The sequence below is a fragment of the Trachymyrmex cornetzi genome, unplaced genomic scaffold (genome assembly GCF_001594075.2).
Source record: "Trachymyrmex cornetzi isolate Tcor2-1 unplaced genomic scaffold, Tcor1.1 scaffold898, whole genome shotgun sequence".
NCBI lineage: Eukaryota > Metazoa > Arthropoda > Insecta > Hymenoptera > Formicidae > Trachymyrmex > Trachymyrmex cornetzi.
The window spans coordinates 15794-23142 of NW_017300242.1; positions in this window are offsets into that span (position 1 = coordinate 15794).

A 7349-nucleotide genomic window follows, 5' to 3' on the forward strand; every position below is an offset into this window, starting at 1 on the left:
TATATTAGCAACTATTTTTACCAACATGAGAAAATATGGTATTAAAAGTTCTGTGAAAAAATTCTAAGAACTTTACGAGAAGAAAATAAGCAATTTTGTCTCTTGCTATTTTTCTGTAAAGTTGGTAGTATTTGAGTAAGAAATTATTGAAAACCAATATTCAGCGATTTTAGTAATTAATATCTTGTTACTTATTGCAAAAATTGCAAAATACAGGATTTTTCGACTCTTTATATAAAAGCGCTTGGCAAAAAATTTCGGGCCACACCGTATATATACCTTAAATATAACAAATTGTATATACGTATCAAAATTTATTTTAAATCCTTGTCTTAAACGCATCAATTTTTTTTAATTGTTTCAAATAAAAGTTTCATAATTTAAAAGAGAAAAAATATATCACATCTACATATATAATACACGATTATTTTAATTTTTATCAAATTTTACATTTAGAAGTATTAAGTTATTAGGAACATTTATATTGCAAATGTTATCAGTAACTTAATCGATTTGTACATTACAACTTTTGTATGTTTCTGTTGCTTATTTATCCGTCATTTTTCAAGCATGTTTTATATTTTTAATGTACTCACCAATATATTTCATTAAAATACCATAAAGTAGTAGTCATAAATTGAAAAATACATTTTTGGCAATAAATTATTCGATTTCTGGACGTGAATTATGTGTTTTAATTTTACTGAAACTGTCACGTACGGCGGGTAAATCGAAACTGTGAGCAACAAACGTGCTGCGCTCAGACAAATATATAGGTATCAGAAATGTGGTTTTACTGCGATAATCGGAGGTTAAACGAATCCTCAAGGTCGCGTGAAATTTCACGATACTTCGCATTCAGCCAATCAACTTTAATCAAAGTAGGCTGGCCAAATTTAACTCTGCACAATCGGTTATTGTCTGATTATATTGAATAATTATGGATAAATGCTTATTATTAGATCAAACAAACGTACTTTATTCATTTAGTTGCGGTATCTCCTTGTTTATTGTTACGTGCAACGAATACGCACAATAGAAAATAATTTATAAATCAATACCTGTTCTATTGTATTTATTAATATAGATACAATAATTTATTTTTTGTTGTTTGATGTAAAAAGATAAAAATTAGATTAGAAATATCAAATTACATAATTTTGAGTAGTAAAATTTTAATTTAAACAATTCTGCTGGTTGTATAATATCAATCGCTGATTAAGTTAATCGGAGTTTAATCGAAATCGCTTTATATCGCAAATAGTTTTCAATTAAAAAACGCCGCGTTTAAAAATTAATGAATGATGGAAAGAGCATATTTTAAAAACGAGTGACTGATGTTGACTTTGAATGTAGTTTGGCATTATTTTTAAAGTATATTAAATTACATTTAATTAAAAATTTTGTAACTATATAAATATTATATATCAAATGTTTTATATTTGTTTCATTTTCACGGTATTTGGTCTTTTTTCTATTTTTCTGAAATAAATATTGTATTTTTTGACGAGTATTATTTACAAAATAAAGATAAATTTTCAAGGATATATTATTTTTATTAAAAATTTTTTGACAAATTTATAAAAAACAATGTTACATATAATACATAAAAATAATATTAAAATAATATTATAAATATATGTAATCATTTAAAAAATAATACGTACATTTCGTACAGTTCTTATATTTTTAGCATTTACATGCATTAATGCGCATTTGTCCCTGAGAGTAATTGCATAAATCTTTCTCAATGTTCTTTTTATTTAGTATTTATAATTAAAATTCTATTTCTGATTATCATAAAATAATTAATTCACATACATAAGATGTCATTGATATGTTATTATTATTAAACTGATTATGCAAATAGCATTGGATTCTATCGATTTGACATTTTGACAAAGAGATCAAGATCTTGATAAAATGAATTAACATTGTGCAAGTCAAATTCACAACTCTTACTTGCTCGTTGTATACTAAATAAATGAATCGATTGTTCTTCGTAGTGCTGTAGAACCCATACAGGCGTATCTGTTGACACACATATATATACCAGGTATGTAAATATGAAACCGGAATTTACCAATAGATGACCATAGCTGTCAATGTAGTTGCCGTCAGACCGCGTCATTGACGCCATTTCCTTGTTCTGACATCTGACAAAGATTTTCAACTCACAACAATACAAGTTTCATACAACAGTATAGTTTGTAATAGCGTTGAACATGTCGAATTTTGTGCCTGGAAACTACGATTTGCGGACAGCATTGATTTTCTGTTACCATTTGAAGAAAACTGCTGCAGAATCGCATCGAATGCTTGTCGAAGCTTACGGTGAGCATGCTCTTGGTAAATCACAGTGCTTTGAGTGGTTTAAAAAATTCAAAAGTGGCGATTTTGACGTGAGAAACGAAGAACGTGGAAAACCACCGAAAAAGTTTGAAGACAGCGAATTGCAAGCATTGTTGGATGAGGATGACGCTCAAACTCAACAACAACTCGCGGATCAATTGAATGTGACACGAGAAGCCGTCTCCATACGTTTGAAATCCATGGGAAAGATCCAGAAGATGGGAAAATGGGTTCCACATGAACTGAATGAAAGACAGCAAGAAAACCGAAAAACCACTTGCGAAATGCTGCTCGCCAGGTACAAAAGAAAGTCATTTCTCCATCGAATTGTGACTGGCGATGAAAAGTGGATATATTTTGAGAATCCTAAGCGTAAAAGGACATGGGTAACTCCAGGCGAACCATCGACATCGACTGCAAGGCCAAATCGCTATGGACGGAAGACAATGCTCTGTGTTTGGTGGGATCAGAAAGGTGTGATCTATTATGATCTGATAAAACCTGGCGAAACCGTTAATACTGAACGCTACCGACAACAAATGATCAAGCTTTGAATCAAGCTTTGCGTGAAAAACGACCGAAATATCAAAAAAGGCAACACAAAGTGATTTTGCTTCATGATAATGCACCATCACACAGCAAAACTGGTCAAGGAAACGATTGAGGCGTTTGGTTGGGAAATACTTTCGCATGCGGCTTACTCACCAGACTTGGCTCCGTCCGATTACTACTTATTTGTATTGGTGGGACACGCACTTGCTCAGCAGCGCTTCACTTCTTATGAAGATGTACGAAAATGGCTAGATAACTGGTTTGGCTCAAAAGAACAACAATTTTTTTGGCGTGCATCCACAAATTGTCAGGCAGGTGGGAAAAATGTATAGCTAGCGATGGGCAATATTTCGAATAAAATATTTTTTATCATTTTCATGCAATAAACGTATATTTTCTATTAAAAAATTCCGGTTTCATATTTACATACCTGGTACATACAGATCCCACATATATTATTGCTTCAAGCAAAAAACCAGATTTTAGAAACGAGTAGACGTTAATTCTAGATAAAATTCAGCATAATTTTGAAATTAATTTGGAATGAAGCCTTTTTGAACTGATTATACATATATATATATATCAAAGTTTTTTACATCTTATCTTAAAAATTTTAATACACGTATGTGACAATATTATTTTTTATAAACTTAAAAATTTGTATTTTACTTATTTTTAATTTACTTATTATTAGCCAAAAAAATAAACGAATTTGTTTCTGCTGTTGATTTATACATGTATAATATTTTTTAAAAATTATTTGTATATTGATGTGTGTAACATTTAATTATGTGTCTTATATATTTATTTACATAACGTTTATATTCGAGTGACGGTTTAAAATATGAATCAAGCTTCGCTGTAATAAAAATTTATTACATAATTATATATTTTCCAATACTATCTGTCAAATTATGATTTTTGAGTTTCTTTTAATGAAAAGTTTCTTTAAGAGAGAAGAAAAATGTTAAATTTGAATATCTTTTGTATCATTAAATGGAAGAGGCATATCTCTTTAAGCTTATAATTTTGCGATAATTAATCAAAATGACACACAGATTATACGAGCACGAATGAAATTGTAACATTGGTTGCGTTCAGCAGAAAAAGCAGCTTTGCAACTGTTTTGTTGAACGCAGTCATTAATATATTGTAGTAATCTACATTAAAAGAAGTAAACGTTTGTTTATTTTATTGCAATATAAAATTAATACGCTATATTTGTGATGATTGCTGCATTGGAGATTAAAATCTACTTACTTTTTATCCACTTTTATCTTACCATCAAAATATTTTCAATCGTCATTCCGCACAGAGATGTTCTTTTCTAATATTAGTATGTAATAATCTGAGTTATTATGATGAGGTATTAATTCCAATTTAGCGCCGAGACACACTGTCAGTAGATTTTTAGTAAAATCTACGCAATATTTCGAAAAGCATCTATATATATGTAACAATTAATATTGCATTCGTTATTATCATTATTATTTAAGAAAATCATATATCAAACTTTTTTACAATTTGCTAAAGGAACAGAAAGGACAGAAAAATGTTATTACAGTTATAATGATCTTCTGTCATTTATTAACGTGCTTCTTAACTGTTCCTAATTACGTCTTATAATTACGATCCAATTTCATAATATGCTTTTACAGATATAATATTATGTTTTCTGTATGTCATAATGAGTAACCGGCTGAGTAACTATGCGCTTAACCGCGCGTAGTACTCTTGACATAACTAGAGACTAACGCGACGCATTAGTCTTTAATTATGCCAAGAGTGCAACTAGAGAAAGTTCATGAGCGGGAATTGGATATTTCGTATTTGATTGAGAGCATTCGGCAATCACATTACATTCAGTGGAAATATATTCCCCAATGTCTATTTAAAAAAATCATATGTCTCACACACACAAATATTGAATCACTCTTATTTCCCTCTAGGAGAATATTCCTTTTTAAAAATATTTATGGTAAAATATTATATATTTTTTAAATACTTCTGAAACGCTTAATCACAATTTTGAAAATTCAAAAATATTTTCTAATGTAAAAAACTCTTACATATAAAGTATATTGATTATATTACATTATTCTTTTTTTGTTTTAATATAATTGTAAATAAAATATTTTATGTATTATACATTTAAATAATACTTTTTCCAAGCTGGTTGAAGTTTGGAACGTTCTTGGAGTGATTTTTTCAAAATGGTTTGGCCCATTTCTCCTTTTACACAAAGCTATATCTGCATGCCAGACAACAAATAAAAAACATCCCAATCGAATACATGCGTCGGAAGACACCCTTAACTGCGGAGAGAAAACTAGTCTTGAAAAATTAAAAAAAATTCTCTCAAAGCCAAAAATGATTTAGCCCAATTTTCCTTTTGCACAGAGCTACATCTGCAGGCCATACAACAAATAAAAAACACCCTGATTGAATACATATGTGGGAAGGAACTCTTAATGGCGAAAAATTCTCTCAAAGCCAAAAATGGTTTGGCCCATTTCCCGTTTTGCACAGAGCTACATCTGCATGCAAACCAACACATAAAATATATCCCGATTGAATCGGAGATGAAAATGTCCAAATTTTACTGTAATTTATCCGATAAATTATAGTAACTTAGAGTAATTTTTAAAAGTTGATACAATGGTAATTTTTAAAAAATTATAATATAAAAATAATATAATTTGATATAAAAGCATTTAGTCTTCGGTTATTAAATTCAAAACGCTTCTTTTATCTTATTATTTCATTTTGTTATTACATATTAGTATACAATATAATATATTGTATAAAGTATAAAAAACTTCATATAAGTTTTTTTATTGGGATTCTGAAAAAATGTAACAAGTACTGAGAGAAAGAAATGGGCCAAATAATTTTTGGCTTTGAGAGAATTTTTTAGTTTTCCTAGGGTAATTTTCCGCAATTAAGAGTGCCTTCCGACACATGTATTCGATCGGAGTGTTTTTTTTTGTTGTCTGGCATGCAGATGTAGTTCTGTGCAAAAGGAGAAATGGGCCAAACCATTTTGACAAAATCGCTCCAAGAACGTTCCAAACTTCAACCAGCTTTTTTCATTATAATAATATAAATAATAATTTAATATTCTATTATTTCATATTGAACTTTAAAAAAATTTTGCTTGAGGCGCGCCTCCTCCTCTTGCCAGACACGTTTAGTTTCAATGCTCACAAGTACACATAGTGGAAGGAACGCATTGTCCATATATTTGCTCTTGAGTATAGTATACATTTCTAACAACCAATGAGACTGTGACACCTTATATACCACCACCGCGATTATTTAAATTAAGCGTTACGTCATTATTGGTTGGATATAACAGGGTAATAGAAGTCAAGCACGGTAAATTCTTATGCAAACCAATACGGTTAACAAAATAACTTTAATAATGAACTATTTTAATAATTAATCTGCTTATATGTTTCGGCTCACTTTTGAACCATCCTCAGAGACAATATGATGTAATTTGAAAATATTTTTTACAAACTAATTCATTTTAGTGAGTCACCTCCACCTATTAACGAAAAATATAATATAAAAACGAACTCTAATAACAATCTAAAATGTATTAGGTGTACAACTTTGCTTCCGCCGTTTTTTTCTGAAATTCGAGGCTTTATTGTAAAAAACTGGTTATACATTTATGATTCAAAGTATTGTCCATCGCTGGCCACTACTTTCTCCCATCTTTCGGGCAGCGTACGAATCCCGCGTCGAAAAAACTAGTCATCTTTCGAGGCGATCCACAAATCGATCCAATTTTGTACTTCTCCGTAAGACCGGAAGTGCTGGTCAGTCAGGCTGTGTGCCATTGATCGAAACAAGTGATAGTCAGAGGGAGCAACGTCTAGAGAATACGGTGGGTGGGGTAGGACTTCCTATTTCAACGTTTCCAAGTATGTCTTGACCACTTTCGCAACATGGGGTCGAGCATTGTCACGCTGCAAAATCACTTTATCGTGTCTCTCGTTGTATTGCGGCCGTTTGTCTTTCAATGCTCGGCTCAAGCGCATCAATTGCGTTCGATACCGATCGCCTGTGATTGTTTTAGTCGGTTTTAATAGCTCATAATACACTACGCCGAGCTGGTCCCACCAAATACAGAGTATGACCTTGGAGCCGTGAATATTCGGTTTGGTCGTTGACGTGGAAGCATGGCCGGGAACTCCCCATGATTTTCTACGCTTGGGGTTATCGTAATGAATCCATTTTTCGTCTCCAGTCACAATGCGATGCAGAAATCCCTTCCGTCTTTGCCTTTCACGCAGCTGTTCACAAGCAAACAAACGCCGTTCAGCATCGCTTGGCTTCAACTCGTACGGCACCAATTTCCTTGCTTTTGAATCATTCCCATGGCTTTGAGACGTTTTGAAATGGCTTGTTGAGTCACTCCCATCAATGATCGTGCC